Raw genomic sequence first — 20,640 nt, forward strand, 5'->3', positions numbered from 1 at the left:
GAAAAAGCAAAGATAGCGCAACGCCCGCATTTAAACAGGTTGCACCTTTGGAGATGCAGTATGCACTGACAACCTTTCCTGCTTGATTGCAAACGACGTCATTCAACTCTGTATAGATACAAGTCACGAGTTTTAAAGTCTGCTGAAAGTCCATACTTAGAACAGTTCAACGTAAATTCTCATTTAGATAGTCTTCTAACGCTTAGAAAAGCAAGGACGCTGAAGAATGGCGAAGAGCGCGTTGATGTTCATGTTTCTTCTCGCCCTTCACAGTACGAGGTGAGTGCGCGATTATTGTAACTGCTTATATCTATAGACAACAGTAGATAAACATGACAAAGGAGAGATTTAGGTGGGCACTCAACTGAGTTTGTTTAAGCTTTTATTACATTTGTCCAACTTTTAATTAATAATATTTTCATGTCCCCGACAGGCTATCGCACCACCACAACCTCAGCAAAACTATCCTTGGACATCATTAACGTTCAACGCATTAAGAACTTTCACCATTCCTTCTAATTCAGAAGGCTAGAAATTACTCTTATTATTATAGTTGTTTATTCAGAACGGGTGACTCGAGATCTAGTCGGGGATGGGAAAGGCGGCAAAGGAGGTACTTGCATGGTACTTGCGAAAGTGCACATGGACATGACAGTCTTTTTTGGGTGAGCCATAAACTTTTCGCACTCACCTACAGTTGATAAAACGTACGGTGTAATATTCCGCGTATCATTTCACCGTTAAAGCATTATGGGCTTAGAATGCGTTAATGTGTTCCGCCACTTTCCTTTGCATTGCATGTGCCCGAAGAAGGACGTTATTCACGGTAGCCCAATGGCACAGACTTCGTATGGAGGGTGATGGTTACGTGTGTCGTTTGCTGCAAAGCCTTGTTACAGCAGGACCGAGTTACAGCCACCAACAGAGGTATCACTAACATGGTCGATTAAGAACGACACATGAGTTAAAACAAGGCAATTAGAGACTTCGGACCCTTCAAAAATGAGAGCTAATGTCTTCCTTTTAGCTTGCTGGTGAAATTTCAACCAAATACACAGTATGGTTGCACTATCAAGAAGACTAGGAAAGAATATTTCATAGCAACATGTAATGTGTTAAACGGAAGTCTCGGATGTCGGGGCTCATACGAAAACATTGTTTTCCTCATGCGAGTAAGTATGTACAGTCGAGTCCACTTATAACGATACCGTTTCTAACAATATATCGGATATAACGATGAACAGCTATGGCATCGTCAACTTTTGTATTCTTTCTATGGTAAAATAAACCACTTGTTACAATACTCCAGTGCCACGTTATCGGATATAACGATTGAATCTGAAGATATTGTGCACCAAAAGTGCTACAGTGACGACTCTAATGACGCGGTTGCGCAGCTTACTCAGGTAGTGTCTTCGTAGGAAACCCAGTTGCGTGACGCATGACACAATCCCTCGGTGTCTTTGTTTCCGCCAAGGACATTTACCTCAGCTGGGTGAAGTACCTATAGATGCTCTTGGAAAAGATCTGCGCTAGCTTGACATGCGGCAAACAAAGGTGACCGACTGTGGCTACTTTTTCCGCAAATTGGTAGTAGTACCACCTTGTTGGCATGCGAATAAAATCTTTTTGCTCTGTTCCCTCGTTTTAGTTCGCAACCCGCTTATAAGAATTATCGGTCATAACAACGGGATTTCCTTGACACTTGGATATTGTTATAAGTGGACTAGACTGTATATGTATGGCTACAACCAAATATGCCTTTAACTTACCTGCCCCCCTTCCGTACCCTTAGTTGCGCCACTTCCAGTTTATGTATCCCCAGTTGCTGCAATGTCAACATACGCACCCAGAGAGAGAGAGAGAGAGAGATAACTTGCTTATGTGGGCTGGAGAGGTGAGCTCTCCTAGCGGCAGTGTGTGCTACGCCAGATGAGGATGATTACAATGCAGTGAATTGAATGTGAGAAATAGGGAAGGCAACAATTAGAGAGAAAACAAAAGTTAAATAAAATGTGCATGCAGTGAAATGCAAGCAAAAACTCTAAACAAAGTTAAGTAAAAAAGTAGAGCGAATGGAGCCAAGGGGATGCCAAGCGCCCAACAACAAATAGGGAAAAAACCGTACACGACGACGCGAACATGTACAGATATGCGCACAATGCAAGAACTACAAAGTTTTGTCCCAGAATCCCGCAGAAAACGCAGCAGAATTCTTGTCACTAAAGATGAGTCAATGTTGTTGGCCCAGGGTCCAAGAAAGTGACGCAACTCAAGATTTGCTCCACGTCGTACGCGATAAAAGCAGCTAGCCCAACACTTCCACATTACTAGTTAGGACTGGCTAGTGAAGACGGCAGCTGACGCCAGAGGCTTACGGCCAAATATTCACTGCGTTAAAGCTTTCACATTCAAAAGGCGTAAGCAGATTAAGGTACCGCGAGGAATTTTTTTACAGCGAAGCTATGTAGCAAATCGTAATTATTCGTGTCCGCAGTTAAAAATACCAAAAAATTGCCGAGAGCGGGCACGTAAGCTCCTGCCTCACGGCGACTGCCTGGCAGTTAACAAAACTAAAAAACGCCTAACACTCGGGCGGCTAGAGAAACCCTGCCTTTTGCGCAATGCTTGCCACGAATGGGACTGCGTTTTCTAAATTGATCAATTCGGCTGTGTTTACAGACGAATTACAAAAGGCGGTAGGAGCAACCTGTCCTGACCAATAGCGAGTATAAAAGTTCCCTCAACTTTCTCGCCATTCTCGAACTTACTAAACTACATAGTTTAAATCGGTTATAACGGGAATCACTAAGCTCACATGCGGAATTGTTTCAGTGTATATGCTTGTGTCGCGTGGTTGCGTAGCACCAAGCTAGCACTCAGGATGGCTAGGTTCCGCTGTCTCACCCTTCGCAAGACGCTCCTCTCCATTTTCGTGTGCGTGCCTCGCGATGACCACCCGGCGTCCTCTGCGGACGTTTGTCAAGCCAAGCATACGAACTTAGGGACATTAGCCAAGAGTGGCAAAAAAAAAAAAAAAAACTCCAGCGTTCGCCCAAAATCGTGGCAACACTTGCGCGGGACGAGAAAGACACGTCGTAGAGTATGCCCTACAAGGTGATGTCCAATGATTATCACTTCCAAAACAATGAAGGAAGCTCACACTTTTAGCAACAATGATGCAGTTAAAGTCGTTGCGGCAGCGAATAAGCAAATAGGCTGCAATCATTGACTCGACGAACCGTCGTGACGCTCGTAAAGGTTGCATAAGGCTTCGTTACCTTCAAACCTTACGCGTCAGTTCAAGCTTCCTTCATTTTTTAACGCAATGTTTTCTACCTCTTGCAGCCAATGGTTCTTTCGCGGCGTGCGGGACAATAAACTCCCAACGCAGCGGAGGCTGCGGGGGGCGGGGGGAGCGGAAGGGGGAGGGTTTCGCTCACGGACCACACTGTAGACGGCGCAGCGAATTTACCCACCGTTCCCCGCGCGAAGGTGCCTGCTCACCGGCGGGCGCGTCGGTGGTACGGCTTTGTCGTCTCCTTTTTAGCGACGGTTGTTTTCGGCCTGTTTTGGCGCAGCTTTGTGTCTATTGCGCGCTTCTTTCGTTCGCACGGCTTGATTAACTTGTTTGACAGCCCCTCCTGGGTAAGCCGGACCCGACGGAATGAAGTGGTCGTACGGAAATACGTTAAGTGTTGGTTTGAAGGGCGGGGAAACAAAATGTAGAGACCACATGCAGACATTTGGCGGCTAGAGAAACCCTGCCTTTTGCGCAATGCTTGCCACGAATGGGACTGCGTTTTCTAAATTGATCAATTCGGCTGTGTTTACAGACGAATTACAAAAGGCGGTAGGAGCAACCTGTCCTGACCAATAGCGAGTATAAAAGTTCCCTCAACTTTCTCGTCATTCTCGAACTTACTAAACTACATAGTTTAAATCGGTTATAACGGGAATCACTAAGCTCACATGCGGAATTGTTTCAGTGTATATGCTTGTGTCGCGTGGTTGCGTAGCACCAAGCTAGCACTCAGGATGGCTAGGTTCCGCTGTCTCACCCTTCGCAAGACGCTCCTCTCCATTTTCTTTCTGCCGACGCACGGCCGGGCTACGGTACTGGTGCCCACCGCTCTAGCTCGGAGGTGGGCGACGCTGCTGCGTTCGGGACGCCGCCCCCGCGATTTCCAAAGAACGGCTGGCAGAATATCTCGTTTCACTCTTTGTAGAGACACGTGTGTGAATTCAAGTTTCGCCGCATGGGCAATTGCTGTGGGTGTCGTTTTAACCTTTGCTTTCCAATCACCTTCACAGCGTGGATTGAAGTCAATTTGTTTTCTTTGTCTTCGGCGTAACGCAGTTCTGGACAACTTCGCTTACATTTAATCGTTTTTTGTTTACGAAGCCCCTAATGCTCGAATATTACCTGTATTACTTTCTCCGTTTAGCGCCGCGCACTCGAGGTGGGCGCCTAGTATATTCCCCACATGTGCCATTAACTTAAACCCTTCATGCGGTTTTCAGAAAAGACATATTCTGTAAGTGGGCGTCGGGCACGAACAACCCATTTCTAATCACTTATCCCACACACTTTTCATCAGTACCAGAACAGCACCCTCCAAAGCACGTCCACTCGCTAGCCATCATCAAGAGCCTCCTGCTCGCCCCGTCGGTACGTTCACCTTTAAAAGGCGATACGTACCGCAATTGCGAAAGCGGTCGACCGACCTTGGTACTGCTCTTTCCCTTTCCCTGTGCACACTGAATGGCCCTTTCTCGGAGCCCTTTTACTACCCTCCTCTCGCATGCTATTCCGGTTTCACGGCGCGCGATCCCCAGCTTGCGTTCGGCATTTTTGTGCGATTTTGTGCGCGGTGAGCTTCACAATTATTTTTGTACCTCACGCGTTCCATCAAGAAGCCCGGGCGTGGGGATAAAAACAAATATGAGTAAATCTAAAGTATTGAGGAATAAGCATGCCGAAAAATTGGGCCCATCTCCCCGCGAGGGGGACTCGAGTAAATGCGTCGCATAGGGGGTGGGTGTATTGCGTTAACGTTTAGTGTTTGGGGAGTTGGTGGTAGTGAATGCGTTGTATCAGCAGCTTCTTGACGTAGTTTCAATGAGTCAAGGATATAGGGCGCGTTCGTAGCCTCCCATTCTGTGTCGGCTTTGTGGTGCAGTGGGTAGAGCACCATATACATTGCGTTCCGCCCGCAGGGTCGAGGGATCGACACTAGGAGCCGGATAGTATTTTTTTTTTATATAGTGTAGGGGGAGGGGTTCAGACTACTACTACGGACGTCAACGCGGGTGACATCGTGAGTTACTGAAATGCTCTGCATTTAAAACATCCCCTTCAGCATAGGAAATGAAACTCTATAAGAAGTAAAAGAATATAAGTACCTCGGAGAGATGGTTATTGCTGACCCCAACCGCGAGGGGTAAATCCGGCTCACAATAGGTATGGGTTGGGGACACTCGGGCAAACACTCTCAATTAATGAAAAGTAAGCTACATCTGCCACCCAAAAGAAAAATCTACAACCAGTCCATGCTGCCGGTGACGACATATGAAGCTGAAACTTGGCGCCCTAATAAACAACATGAAAGCAAACTTGGGCTCAATGGGTCACGGAACCAACAATGACAGGAGTAATGCTTAGAGACAGGAAATGAGCTACCTGGATCAGGGAGCAGACTAGAGTAGAAGATATCACAGTTCAAATTAGAAAAAAGAAATAGGCTTGGGCTGGCCTTCCAGTGAGACAAACCGACAACCGGTGGACAATTAGGGCAACAGGGTGAATAACAAGAGACGGGTCTACAACAAGGAGGGGAAGGTCATCACCCCGATGGAGGGAAGAAATAAAGAAATTCGGGGGTAAACTGTGGATGTGGACTCGAGCGGCGTGGGAAAGGAGCGGGTGGAGGTCAATGGGAGAGGCCCTCATCCTGCAGTGGACCTCAGTAGTCTGATGCTCCTGCTGCTTTTGCTGCTGCTGCTGATTATGATGATGATGATAATGATGATGACGCGTTTCCTATGAAACAAAAACATCTCGGCCTTTTGCCTTTACAAAATAGAAATTTTCGTAATAAAATGTCAAATAAGCCTTGATGTGGGCAAGGTACCGGTATGTCGCACTGAACTCACTAACATATCGCAAACTTGGTTTTTGACCTCATTCGCGAGGAGAAAGTAAGCTTGTTCTTTTACTTTTGTTGTGGACATCCCCCTTTCATGAACGAAGGGTGCCTTACCTTGGTTCCCCCCTTCCCCTTGTCGCACTTGATGTGAGGCGGAGGAGACACTGTGATATGTCACATTCGTCCTCTATCCCGGCAGCGCCACACCGTCCTGTACGGAGAGAAAGAGAGTTCCTTTATTCGAGGAGCAACCAAAGTCGACTCAGCCGATAACTGCCTCCCGGCTTGAGCGCACCTCAATCAACGCCGAGTCTAGGAGGAGGAGAGACAGAAAAGAGGATAGGCAATAAAAAGATAGAAAGGGAGAATAAGATGGCGGACGCGCCGCATGTACAGCACTGGCAGCATCATAGCCGCTACGAGAGTTCCGTGACCTTTAAAAAGTCAAGCTGGGCACGCAACGCTTTTTCGCATATGATGCGTGACATTCCATTTCCCAACACTACCCTTTGCCCCTCTCCTTTCCAAGCCTTCTCTACCTCACGGCGTAAAGCTAGAAGTGTGTGGAAAGAAATGCTTTAAATGAACAAACATAACTGGTATGCTCGACCCAATACCCAGTCGCAAATGACAGGAAAAATCTCCGTACGTTGTCGTAGTTTCGTGTGTCGTACCGTCGTCCTTTCGCATTCCTGTCCTGATTTTGATGTACCGCCGTGCCGAATTCCTGTCTTGCCGGGCTGCTGGTGTTCCATCAGTAGTTGCACATGGTTTAAATGTTATCGCCTATTGTGAAGAGTAGCGTGAATGGCAGTTCTGTTGGGACTACAGGGTTGTTTGTCGTTAGGAAAATTGACTTTATCGTTATGATAGAAATGTGTTTCATAAAAACAGATGGCTTTGTCGTAACAACACGACTTCAGTTGTCACAACAAAGTATTTTGTCATATGACAGGAATTCTCGTTAGGTTCTTGCAGTATTCCTGCTGGTATTTTAGGCTGGGTACTGCGCCCATAACGCAATATCGTTAATTACAAGGATACTGTGTAGTGTATGTCATACCGATACCAACTTTATAGTGACCTAATGAAGAGATCGAGTGTATTTGCCCACATATTGCTTTCACGTTATAATTAAAAAGAAGCTAAAGCACTTCGATCCTCCTCCAAACCTAAAGGAATATCGCTGTGGAATGCTTTAAAAAATAGCTCTGAATTAGTTGGTAATATTTTCAAGCACTATGCCTTAATCACGATAACTGCAATCTTTTGTTTTATTTTGTCTACGCCTAACGATGAAGGGGCTCACGAATCAGACATTTGGAATACCTCCCATATGTCTAAATCTAATGGCGATCGGTGCCGATTTCCTGCAACTGTTTCCAAGATTGCATTTATTTGTGTTCATACACACGTTATAAAAAGGTCTACAGTTGTTCAATAAATTTTTATTCCGTCATTTATTGTCGTGTTCTTTCAGTTGTTGGGCTAGAAAATTGGAAGGTGTGAATCATGTAAATTTATCAGAAAGAATTGCCGACTCTACCTGTCAAAGAAACGTGAGTACATTTCTCTTGGCTCAGTAATTTTGGTTATTGTAAACTTTCACGTCTAAGCCTTGTCTTCTCGAAACAACCTGATGGTGCTTTTTTTATGGGCTGTTATACTGTGCTACCTGAACCTGGAACAACTTTCATATTATTAAGCGAAAACCGCATAGCTCCATTTTGCGATATGAGAAACAGTGACGTGGTGCCTATATTTACCACGTATACTCAAGATGTTTACATAATTTGATTTAATTTTTTATTTCTTGGCAAAAACCAAGGGGAGACTGAGACTAAAGGCGAACGTGGCCTGATAGAGGCCTAAGCCACCCGATTTACAGCGTACATAACAACACGTCTGTTCACAAATTTAAGCATGATAGCACGATCGTAATAGAGAAATAGCACAAAGCAAAGTCATTACTACATTTCTTATGTATTATACAAAGCATAGGTCTCAAATTCACAAAGGGATCACAATGTACACATAAACGCAGTAATTCGTACGCATGAACTTTCATCAGTTACACTACTATGTCACAATTACGTAATAATATATTTTTGTTTGTAATTGTTTTTAATTTCTATCTTTAGGGGAACATGTAGACATATACTTCGAACCCTTAATTATATATCAGTATTGCGAGCGTTTTGCTTAAGTAACATTTCTTTAACCTGTTTTCTAAACGTAAGTTCACTGGCGTAGAAGTTTAATTTTTCTCCTTATTTATTTATTATTTCAGTTGACTGGTACAGGAAAGATTGCTCACCATAGTTCGTTCTTACTTTTGTAGTGTGCCGTATGGTATGCCTGAGATGGCAGCCAGAATATTTATTGTTAACTTGATTGTGGGTCTTTTGCTTATAAATGGTGTGCAGAACCTTCATGTATTAGATTTGGTCAGCTCGAAGCATTGAATATTCACTAAATAAAGGACTTGTCATCAATTCTGCGTAGCAACCACGATAATCTAAATATATGCGCAAAATACTTTTTTGCAATACAATGAGCCTGTTATAATTAGTTTTAGTTGTGGTCCCCCACACCAAAATCCCGTAGCATAGTTTAGAATAAATGAGAGCATTGTGTAAGTTTTGTTTCAACCATAGTGGTATTAAATGGCCGATTCTATATCTGAGACCTATACGTTTAGAGAGTTCGGAGGACAGGTGAGCAATGTGCGTATTCCACGAAAGTTGTTCTTGAAACCAAACACCTAAGAACTTCTGTTCTGTCACTCGGTTTAACTTTGTGCCCTCGGAAACGGCATCGAACAATTCCCAACACGAGTTTGTAAATTCCACCGGCCGTGGAGTTATGGAACGCTCGACCCGAGTCCTGCTATACCTTCCCAAGGAGGGTTACCTTACTCTTTCTCAGAATCATAGTACTCCTTTTAAACAGCATTGGTGAACTCACTGCAAGAGTCCGGAAACTGTCCTTCGTTCCTCCACCGGAAGTACTGCATTGCCCTTCACGAGCTCGAAAAAGTCGGGCACCACAACGTCTTCATCTGATAGCGTGGCCGATGCTTGCGCTAAGGATTTTCCCCTTTATTAGCCATATAATTACAAACCCACATAGGTGGTAAGAGAAAATGATGACCCCCTTCCTTCACGAAAACGTAAGCACCGCTACAAAATTTAGCCAGAATTAAGTGAGCAATGTATTTAGCAGATTTCGTATTGCTGACTGCATTGGTGTATCATTGTACACCGCAAATGCAACTCAATCGGCTCATGGAAGCAAATGTTCTCTCCTGGATAAAAAATGTTCAATTGTAATGATTTTAGAGGTTTTGGAAATTAGCTCCTTATGTTCCTTAGGACTACACACATGTGGACAAAATATATATCTTCAACCTGTTTTGTTTAAGAAACCCAGCGTGAAAAGTTAAAATGAAAGCCAATCCTTATTTAGATTTCTTGCCTTTACGAATCTTGAGGCGTTGACAACACATGCGTGCAGCAAGACCTGGAAGGGTATACTGCCGTGAAAAACCGCACGTCACTGTGGCGAAGCACAATCTCGAAGAGTACGCACGCATGGTACACGCAAAATAACGCTGGGGTCATTCCGATTCCAGCCTGTTATCGAAGCACATTTAACGTATTTCAAACCACGCGCACAGCGGAATTCGGCGTATTCACTCTTATCCAAGTACGAATAATCCAAGGCACCACTGTTTATCGTTGATGGAGGAGTCGTCGTGCCAAGATGCTTGTAATCCGGGCCACTTTTCTTGCTTGTATCCCAGCCTCCGTATCTACACTTGTTACTGCAGACACTTCCCCGAGTCATATGCACGTTTTTTTTTTAAAAAAAGCTCCTCGTAACTTCTTTCTATAAAGCACTCACAGCGCATACATGCGGTTGAGCCAGTCAGCCACGCCACTACTGCCAAATTTTGACTGCACCGGCCTAAAAGCAACACGTTCTCCGCTACCCCTCTTTATTGTCCTGTTTCTCGGTAATTTGGGGTCCCCAGTGTGGTGACTGCTCTCGCACGGCGGCTTTCAGTGAACGGTGACATACCGGAACTGCTTCTGGCGTCGATTCTTTCGGAATTTCTTTTTTTTTCTAACACGACTGAGTGTTCCTTGGCGGTAGTCCCTACCTTGGGAAGGGTGGAACCGCAGTTCAACCCCATCCAGCGTGGAGTGTTTTATTCTGCTTTCCTCCTGGAGTGAACAGGGCATCTGACACCACGCCAGTTGCGGATGGAATCAAACCACGCCGCTAGGCACTGGCGCACTTACGGGGGGGTTGGGGGGGTTTAACCTCCCCCCCCCCCCCCTAGAGGTCCGCCCACCCAAACCCCTTCCGCAGGCCTCTTCGCCGGAACCAAAACCGAAGTTCACCTAGCAAAGTGTGTAGTCTCGAAAGCTTTTATTTTTGGACATCCGTAGTTTAATCTCGAAGGATATTGTTTCACCGGTGTTAAAAAATAAAAGAAAACAAGAGCACGAGCTTATAGGACTGTGCGTTTATTACTCTGTGGACCAACTTGCGTATAACGTGAAGTAGTTCAAGAAAAATAATGACAAAAGGTTTTAGTGACACAAAAAGTGTCCTTGAGTGGGAAATGTCTGAATGCTTAGGAATTCCTGGGGAGTTTAAATTATTCCGTAACCCGTACCCCACTACCCTACGGCACGCCTCAGACCACGCTAAGCCGCTATTAGTAGCACAATTTTTGTAGGGCCACATTATATCAGTTTCTGAACTGTTGTGCGCAACTTCTGTCACGAGAATTCAATCATTTGTCGTCTTCAAGAAAAAAAAAAGACGCTAAAATTTTCCTAGGTTGCGACTCAGTATTGTCGAGCTTGCCTTCTGACCTGAACTCAAGTTTACTAAGGTTTTTTTTTCATTTTAAGGCTTAAAAACCTGTTTTATCTTCAATAGTAAACACTGTACGAGCTGACATACCCCCCCCCCCCCCTTTACCTCTCCTGTTGAAAAAAAAAAGGTTCGCTTTTTCTTTATATATATATCGCCTGAGTGTGTAACATAATAGTGAGGAAAGGGCAACATTTCGCACGCAGTTAGGAAAACCTGTGAACACGGATAACAATGATATCGTGTTAAATACACTTTCAGAAATATGTGTTAATTTGACTCCTCAGCCCAAATTCTGCAAACGTATACGAGCAGATTTCGTTCACTTGCACATAGATAAAGTTTGAGTAAACTTTCGCATTCAGACGTATTTCAAGTTTGGGCAATATATTTGTTCCTCGAAACTGGCTTCGCCGTGCAAACGATATTTTGCATTCTGTAGAGAATTGAACAGCCTTTTTTTGTGTGTGTCTGGTATAGCAGCGAATAATCGTTGCGAAGTCCTCCTTGCTTTTACTCTCTTTCCCTGTTCTAAAGAACTACTTCGGCCGTCAAAGCGACCGTTTTACCAGAGTCCATCAATGCTTTGAAGGACTCTGCGTTTAGTAAGAAACGCATGTAGCCTATGTTTGCGCTCCGACCGACCGGAAGACGCGGCTATTATGGAGAGAGGAGACCGCCTTGGTCGAGCGTCGCAGGGGATCAGGTTTCCGCGTTGTAGAAGATTCCGCACCCCCTGTGGGGTTCGCTCCGGGCTCCGCGTCCTCTCTACTTCCAGCGGCCGTTCCTGTTTTCTCCTCTTTACTTCACTGTTTTGCCTAAACTATTTCGTCCACGTCAATAATTTCTTTGCCCAAGCGCGCAATTTCGAGTTCAAACTTTGTGTCTGTTAGTGCTTGGCTATTTTCGTGGCGGTAACATGTATGCTTGATGTTAAGAAACCTCTCCCCGATTGGATGCGGAAAATGTGTCCATAATGCGCTTTTCTTTTCAATGGCCCGGTAGAGGCAAATTACAGACCTGCCCGCCGGGTTCATGGGGAGCAGCTGCCGGCGCCGGGGTCTCACTTCAGAAACGCTGCCGCCCGTCCTTGGTCCCTGAATTACTCGGGGACACCTTCATCATCAGCTATGTTCAGTTTAGTACTCTTGCTCTCTTGACTGATTTCTCATTTCATGTAATAAGTGGTTTCAAATTTGTATGGGTTAAAGGTCTTCCAATGTAATTATAAATCTAGAACAGTTTACCTAAAAATACTGATATTTCTCGATTGCTTCACTCCCGATCACCATGGAAACGTAGCGGTAGTGAAGGGACGATTGTTGTTATTACATAATAGTCAACTCCTGTGCAAAATATTTCTGTCTGCATTTTTGCAAAAAAAAAAAAAGGTCACGAGGAGACTGCACATGCTTTACGCTTCGCTTGACTTCATCAGCGAGAAGGCATTCAGGAGTGCTTTAATTTGTCATATTTCCTTCCCACCTTGATCTCCCATCTTACCTTCGTTCCCATTCTACTTCCAAACTCAAGTCTGAGGCTTCGGGCAATAGCAAAAGGCTTCGCGTGTCTTTTTGTAGTAATATAAAGGTGTATACATTATTACATTCCTCCTGGAGGACAGTTGTATAGGATATGGGGGCTGATTTGACGCTTAGTTTTTTCGAGTAAAAAAGAAGAAAAACTGGACAACTACTCTTTTATAGCTGAATATATTTTATTCTTTGTATTTATTTATTTATAATTAGTTGTACTATTTAAATTTGTCTTCCTATTTGTTCTTTTATTTTTTATGTTTGCGTTTCATTATTTTTTATATTTTTTGTCTAAATTTTCAAATCCTCCAACACAAAAATCCTGGGTGCACTACTGCTGCTAAGAATAGAGAAGGTGTTCAACTCTCGAAATACCCCCACATTTCATAGAGTGTTCCTAACCGAGAGAGGACACGTTCATTTGTGATTAATGCAGTGCCGTCTAACCGAGTAGGGCGCTCTCCTGGCTCGTCCTCTACGAGTGCGAATGGTACATCTACGTCTGCTCCTGCTCTGATATCGTGTTCTACCGTATGGGGCCATGGAGGGAAATAACTAGTTTGGATCAATAGCAATACTCATTTGCCCCGATAACAATGATACAAATTTTATCGCAAAACTTCGAAAAATATTTGAGATATTAAAGAAAGCATGTGAATAAGTGGCGACTCCCTAGCCACTTTCCGGCAAATTTTCTTTGACGTCACAGAATCCCGTTTGCGTGATTGGCACCCACCGAACTAAACTATGGCTATGACAATTGACTGGACGATTGTAGCGAGATGTCTAGTTCCGCTTAATACCATCACTGCAATGGTAACATGCAGTTAACATGCGAAAATTGGTTTAGTGCTTGCTCAAATTACGTCACACCTTCCCACATTATGTTATGTAGCACGGCGTTTGAAAGTTTTTTATGTTTAATCCGTTTTTTAGTTAAAAGACGTCTTTCGTGGCTAGAATGAAGCAGAGTGCGTTACGAAAGGCTAGTTCTCTATATCTGCGAAAGAAAGCTCCATTTCCTCTACAAGATACATTTTTAATATAAAAAACGCATGAGGAATCCAAGAACTTTCAAAATTCGCCCTACAGTGACCTAATGTGGGCAGGAGTGACGTAATTAGGGCAACCCCTAAAAAAATGTTTTTGCGTGTTAACTACACGTCAACATTCAAGTGATGCGATCAAACGTACTAGAGGTGAAAAAGAAAAACTCCCACCTCCCCTCGCGGGAACCCCTGTGTAGATGCGACGCATAGGTGGAGCGGCGAAGGGACCGCGTTTTATAGCGCGCATAACGTTGAGGGGACTGCGTAAGCCGGTCCCAGTCGATGACGACGTTGGCGTACTTGTAAAGCGGCGTGGACTCTAGGTGTTTGAGCCAAGCGTGGATGTTGCTTCGCCGGAGAACGGCACACCGGTTATATGCGCAGCGCGCCGGAAGGAGAGGAAACCGCGGAAGAGGAAGTACTGCACATGCGCCGGCCCCACCGCGTCTGCCGCGGCTATGACGCAACACAATCCAACACAATCCACTTTAATCCAATCCAATCCAAATCCAAATCCAATCCAATCCAAGCCAAGCCAAGCCAATCCAATCCAATCCAATGCCCCTCGCGAGAGAGTGTTCGCTATCGGAGAGGAGAGGGGGTGAGCGGCGGAGAGCGCAGCTGGCGTGGCGAGGAGAATGGGGGGGGTGGTGGACAATGCCGACGACGACGACGACGACGACGCCGGAGGGACAAGGCGAGTGAATAAGATGCTCTGCATCTAAAATGTGTTGATGCGTCCTAGTTGGTATACCATCATATGAATTAGGCTTAAACGCCAAGCACAGGTCAGGAAACGTGTTTTGACATGATAGAGGCGCAATAACAACTACGCTATATTTCGCAGTGACAGCGACTACACAAGTCTGAAAATAAAAGTCACAATGCTACAGAAAAAAAAGGACGAAGCATTCAACCCTTCAGGCTCCAGGAGTGACTGGCGTGGTGTGCCCCCGCCTAGTGTTCCTCACGGTGTAGCCAAAATGCTGCGACTGGGGCCTAAGTACTGCGCGGCGCCAACCACTGACAAGACTGAACTTCTCGGCATGGTGAGGGCTGGTGCATCCCGGGCAAACCCCGAAGACGCGGACAGGTGCGCAAGTGAGACTGTTGATGGCCTACCCAATGACCTGGTGGCGAAGCCTCGTGCGAAGATTGAGATGATTGTGGCTGCACTCCATAATGAAGATCTTAGGTTGCTTCTACCGGACAAAGAAGGAGGCTTTGTGATTGCGACGGCCTACGACTACAATCAAAGAACCAGGCTGGCAAAACAGCAGCACTTTCTCCAAAGTGACGAGGTACCGGCCAGAGCAAGGAAACATGCAGCACGACTTTGCGAAGAACTTAGTGCCACCAAGCTAGCCAGTTCTCTCACAAAAGCGGCTGGTCTCAGCTTTCAGCCGTTCATATCGGCCAAGACACCTAAGGACGAAGCCCCTTTTCCTGTTATTATCTCGGAACGTGGTACCTGGAAGTGGGTATTGGGGCACTACCTACAGCGACACCACAACATGCTTGGCGTTGACAACCCATTAGTAGTGCTGAGCCCGGCCGAGGTCTCGGAATGTCTTAGTGACGTGAGTTGTTCGAAGGTGAGCGACGTATCGTTCGATTTCAAGGATTTGGAGGCCCTACTGCAGTGGCCTCGGAATCCATGTTTCTTGGCGCTGTCTTTTTTCGGCCGCCCCCAATCGCACAAACACGGTTCTTTAACGTCATAGAGAATTCGCCTGAATGTGGCTGGGTGCTCGCCAGCCACATTCATGTGTTTTCCTAGTTCTCCCGCCTATTTGTTTAGGCTTATGGTAGACTTGCTATTGTTGTTATCGGGGCGAAGTGGTCTTTTAAATGAACCAAACCTTTCCTTCGTCTTCGTGGCCCCTTTAGGCGGGAGGTGAAAATTCACGTCCAGTGCTCGAAGCTTTGGTCCCTTGCTATAGAAGGAGGATGTTATTGGGTTTGAAAAAAAGGAGCGCTTTAGTAAAGGTCTTATTTATGGCCTGTTTGTCTGTTCGAGCTGGGCCCTTCCTGCCCCCGCTGTTTATAGTTTTACGTGGCTGCGCAAGGACAGTTTGATTTGTTCCTAGAACATTGCTCTCCCCATTCCAATTTATTGATTAAAACCGCCTTTGAAAAGTGGTGTCACAATAGCAAAAAAAGAAAACCCACCCCGATAGCTGTGCCTAGAGCCCAACACCTAAATGCCAGTTCGTATTCACCACATTCTACCTCATAAATAAAATGATTTTGTTCGCAGTCTGGAAACAATCCTCATTACAAATTAGGTGCAGATTTCAAACAAGGTCAGCTTACAAACATCAAACAATTATTAGTTGTATGTTTCCGGGTTTCCCTATGCACCTCAGTTGTATTTCACTTCAGCATCTTCTTGGTGAATGGTGGAGACGAAATAGGGAGGTTCTTTTGATGCTCGAGCCGAGAGGACGATCTCGGCTCGCCCCGATAATCACCGTCCGATGCTTGAAGAAGGTTAGGGAGGAGGACTGCCTGTCTTGCTGGATATTAGGTTTGGTTACACTGTTTACATTATTCCAAGTATTTACATCAGTACAGATTGACGGTTACTTTGTCTCTCTGCCCCCACCATCCTGTTCGGCCATGATCTATACTGAACTAGATCCCCTCGACCGACCCCGGACAAAACGCCACACTCTGGTTTTGATCCCAAAAACCTCGCCTCCAAAGGGAGCGTTCAAGAAAGAGTTAAAACCCTTTCATTATGATTTATATGGACCACGTATTGGCCACAAGAACCAACCAATTCTAAACATGTCCCCACCTGTGGTCATATGACCCAACACTCTCTCTCATGCACTCATAGTATGTTTCCCACGCACGTTATTTCAACCCACAAGCCAATACAAGAGTTCTGCCCCCTAAACCCACTGACCGCGTGGAGTGGTCGAACCATTACGTTAAGCGGCGGCACCTGCACAAAGCCAAAGCCGAATGCTTCGAGCGGTGTTCGCGCGGCTAACATCCTGCAGTGTCCTCGACCTTCCACCCCGCTTTTGTCCGTGTGCGCGCTGGCACAACGAGGGAGTCGTATGCTAATCCCTTCCCCATATTAAGGGACGTCGCTAACCGCCGCCTGACTGGCGGGAAGAGCTGCTCCAAACACAAGCGAGCCTTCTCGAGGCGAATGACCCATAAACGAACAGCACCTACCCCGGCTTCGCAAAATTCTCCAAGACCACACCGCGCGCCTTTTCGACTCCAAGAGACGGCATCCTTTCGCTCCCCGTCAGCTGTCAACCTTGACGAACAGTCGAGCCGCCTCCCAACATCGGCAAGCCATAATAGCTGCGTGCGTGCTGTGCGAGAGAGAACAACTCGCCAAGACTGTTTTCACTGCTGTGCCCCATCCGCCTTTGTCCGAGACCGCCGGGTCGAGCTCACCGCATAGCAACACAACAGAAGTGCTCGGGCTAAGCACCCCCGTCTTTTTCCACACAAAAGTAAGGAACACAGAGCATGCTCTCAGCGGCCGCCGACTTTGCGTTCATTCGCCTGCATAAACGGACCGGAAAATGGCAGCTACAAGCAGAGGTAACTCCGGTACCTGAGCTGCCGGCGGTTTTCATTAATTAAATGAGAAGCCCGAACTTAACAACCTCTCAATGGTAAACGCTGGTATTGTTAAAATAATCCGAATACCTCACGTATACACCCCCTGGGAACAAATTAAGAAAGGGTTTACGTTGAAAATGCTGGGAAGCATGCACTCGCTTGCAAGAAACGGTATTTGTAAAATACAGTCGCTCGGAGTGTGACAAAGTCATTCATTCTGCCCGCCGCTGCGTGCCACTCGAGACTAGCGGTTTTGGCAGCTCAGGGTACGATTGGCGATCGTGACTATCTTTTTAACACCGGAGCTGTTGTTACTGGCCATACGTTCGCCGTAGTAGGAAAAAGACACCCAGCTTGGGAAAGTCACCGCGGCCGCCGCATTCTCTACAAGCCATCATGGATAACTGGGGACATGGCTACGAGTGTGGCAATCCTTCCCAAGACGACTATCCGATCTAGTTCCCACTGAATCGAATCGATGACGAAGAGCTGGAGGAAGTCTGCAGTGCTGAGGATGACTTTGCATCCACCACTCACCACGAAGAAGACGACGACCTATTCGATGCACGTGACTACGATTACTTGCCCACAACTATGCAAATTAACAATGATAGGGAAACTTCACTATGTGTCCGGCAATGCTCACCTCCACCCTTAACGCTTTTTGCGTGAGTACAAGCTTCCCGTACATTTGTTATGCAGGTTGGCAGTACGTACCACCACGTGTCGAGATGTCGGCGCATGTTGGAGATCCCCAGGTGCTCTAAATTAAATTCGTAGCCCTCCACTACGGCACACCTTATTGTCCCGGCGTGGCTTCAACACGTAAAACGCCTATTAAAGGGACACTGAAGTGATATGTAAACATTGCGGGATTACTTGCGCAAATTGTAGTCCGGAGTCCCCAGGCCATGTTTCGACCACCCTGGGCGCGTTTACGCGCTTTTATTTAGTAGAAAAATTAATTCGAAAATGCTGTCCTCCTCTCTTTACGCTCGCCCATTTTCTGCGGCGTTTTCGTGTGACGTCAGGAGGGGATAAGCTGGCAATTGGCTGCGCTACTGCACGGCTCCCCGGCCTTCAGACAGAGTCAGTCGGCCCAGCGTTTCGTCCGCCGGCCGCCGACGGGTCGTCGCAATTCGTTCGCTCAGTTGAAACGAAGCCAGGACACGTTTGTGAATGGTAGAATTTGCCTTTCTTTACTTGGTTAGTTTGTACACTGTATCTAGCTCCAAGTCAAGGTCGCTTCACACAAGCGCACATGCGACGCTTCGCTGACTGGTGTGCCAGTAGGAAAATATAAGGCCTCTTGAAGGCGGGCGAAGAGTCAGCGAAGTCAATATAGGTACTAAGGAAATAAAATCAACTGATATTTTTACCGTACAGCGTAAAACTAGGGTGCGGGAAGCACTTTTTTGCGCTGGGCGAACAAGCACAGCGGTCAGCAGCACGACTACGCATCTGCGAACGCTTTTCCGTCTACGAAATGCAATTGCTAGACCTGAGCTATTGTGGAAACTCGGGCGCACGAGCGCAATACAACAAATAGTCACCTAAGCTGCTTGAAATGCCAAAACTAAAGAGAAGTGTAAACTGGTTGTACATTATATACCCTATATTACCAATGCTAGCGGACTCCGCTCCGTGGCCGAGCGGTCTGGGTTGCTAGGTATGCCACCGCAAGTATTTTGCAAGTCACGAGTTCGAGTCCCCTCGGGTACGTGCTTTTTTTTTTTTGTAAGTTAACTTTTCGTTTTCCGCCGATGTTTTCTATTTTCCGCCGATGTTTTATATATTGAGTTCACCTTTTTTTGGGCCGCAACGTTCATAACTCCACGAACTAGTTCACAAAACGCGCGCAGGCTGGCACTGGCGCGCTAGCGAGTTCTCGTTGGCGTGCTGTTGCCATAAGCACCGACTGCTTGCAGGCAGTGGGCACAGGCCAGAATGAACAGACCCTTGGCCTGGTGCGAACACGCTTTTTACGACACAGGCATGAGGAAGGCAAGCTCCAAATATGGGGGAAAAGCGCATGACATTTGAGCGTCTGCGGGTACGCGGAGGGCGTTCATGCACTGCGTAGGTTTCGGCTAGTGAATGCTACGATTGCAATCCGTCCTAGGAGGCTTATCTTTATGCATTTTTACAGCTAACAACATAGCAGAAGCGCGGTACGATGATTACTGAGTTATTGAGAATGCCCATCCAACAACGCTAACGGTTGTGTTTTACAGAACCGAAACCGAAACCGAAACTTGTTTGGTTGCTCACCTTGGGCATCGTCCAATCACGGTGCCTGCTCCTCCTAACGTCACAGCTTTAGTAGGTGCGGCCGCCGCAAACCGCGCTTGGTAGTTTTTCTTCTTTGGCGCTTTGTAAAATAATTACCGATTTGTCAACCGAATAAACGATGAAAAGTGTGCTAATTTGAGCCAGTCTACGCAGTGCAAGCAAAAACGGGAGCTTGAGAAATTCACTTCAGTGTCCCTTTAAGAGCAAAGGTGTTAATAGGCGTTAATAGGATGTTAATAGAAGCGAAGCTGTGTGCAGTGCGTCGCGTCATAAGGAAATCCCGGGTTATACTTAATTCCTTCGTTTAATGCGCACGTGAGCGTGACGCCTCCGATAGGGGGATAGAGTCCCGTGGTCGAGGGGAAATGAAGCAGCACACGTTTTGCTATAAAAATAATTTAACTAAAAATGAAGTTGGGCTGGTCTCGACGCGCTCACCAGGCGAGATGATGTGACTCGTAGTAGCGGGTCAGGAAGGCGGCTGGCGCTGGACCTGGGAGGCGGGACCTCTTGCTCTGTGGGCAGGAGTGCACGGGGTACGCATGCTCTATTGGCGGTGAGATGTTTGAGTGGCGCCCTCTGGCTCTGACGACAGCTTAGGGACTCGGTCGGCTGTCGTCTGCTACACTCCGCTTGTGAGGGGCAGCAATGCCTGGGCTGAAAAATCGCCCGCTTTGTTGCTTTTCGTGCATTAAAAAGCGTATTTCTAGTAATTCAGTTGTTTTGCTAGCTTCTGCCAGCTCTGAATAATTTTAAGCTGTACCCCGCACAAGTTTTCCACAGACGAGAAAAGAGAGAACAACTTTCTTCAAAGCATCAGTCAGAAGATCGTGTGTAACTCGTCCTTTCTATCTTATTTGCGAGGTGTAGAGCTCAGGCCTCCTCGATAAGTGTTCAAAATGCGTAGGCTTCGCTAACGTATTTTTTGAGATTCTCTCATGGAGACTCAAGAGTATAATGCTATCAAGCAGCAAGCCCCAACACGCGCATCGCCCAGCAGGAAATAAAACAGCTCTCCTCTATTTTTTTCGCTGTTGTTGACTTGTATCAGATGGATGTTTTTCTGTTCCCAACACATTATTTTCTTCATCGTAACAAACGTGTTATTAGGAGGTTCGGGGATGTTTGGGG

Source organism: Haemaphysalis longicornis, unplaced genomic scaffold (assembly GCF_048455015.1).
Source record: "Haemaphysalis longicornis isolate Haplotype H1 unplaced genomic scaffold, Haemaphysalis longicornis Haplotype H1 scaffold_8, whole genome shotgun sequence".
In the NCBI taxonomy this organism is placed as follows: Eukaryota; Metazoa; Arthropoda; class Arachnida; order Ixodida; family Ixodidae; genus Haemaphysalis; species Haemaphysalis longicornis.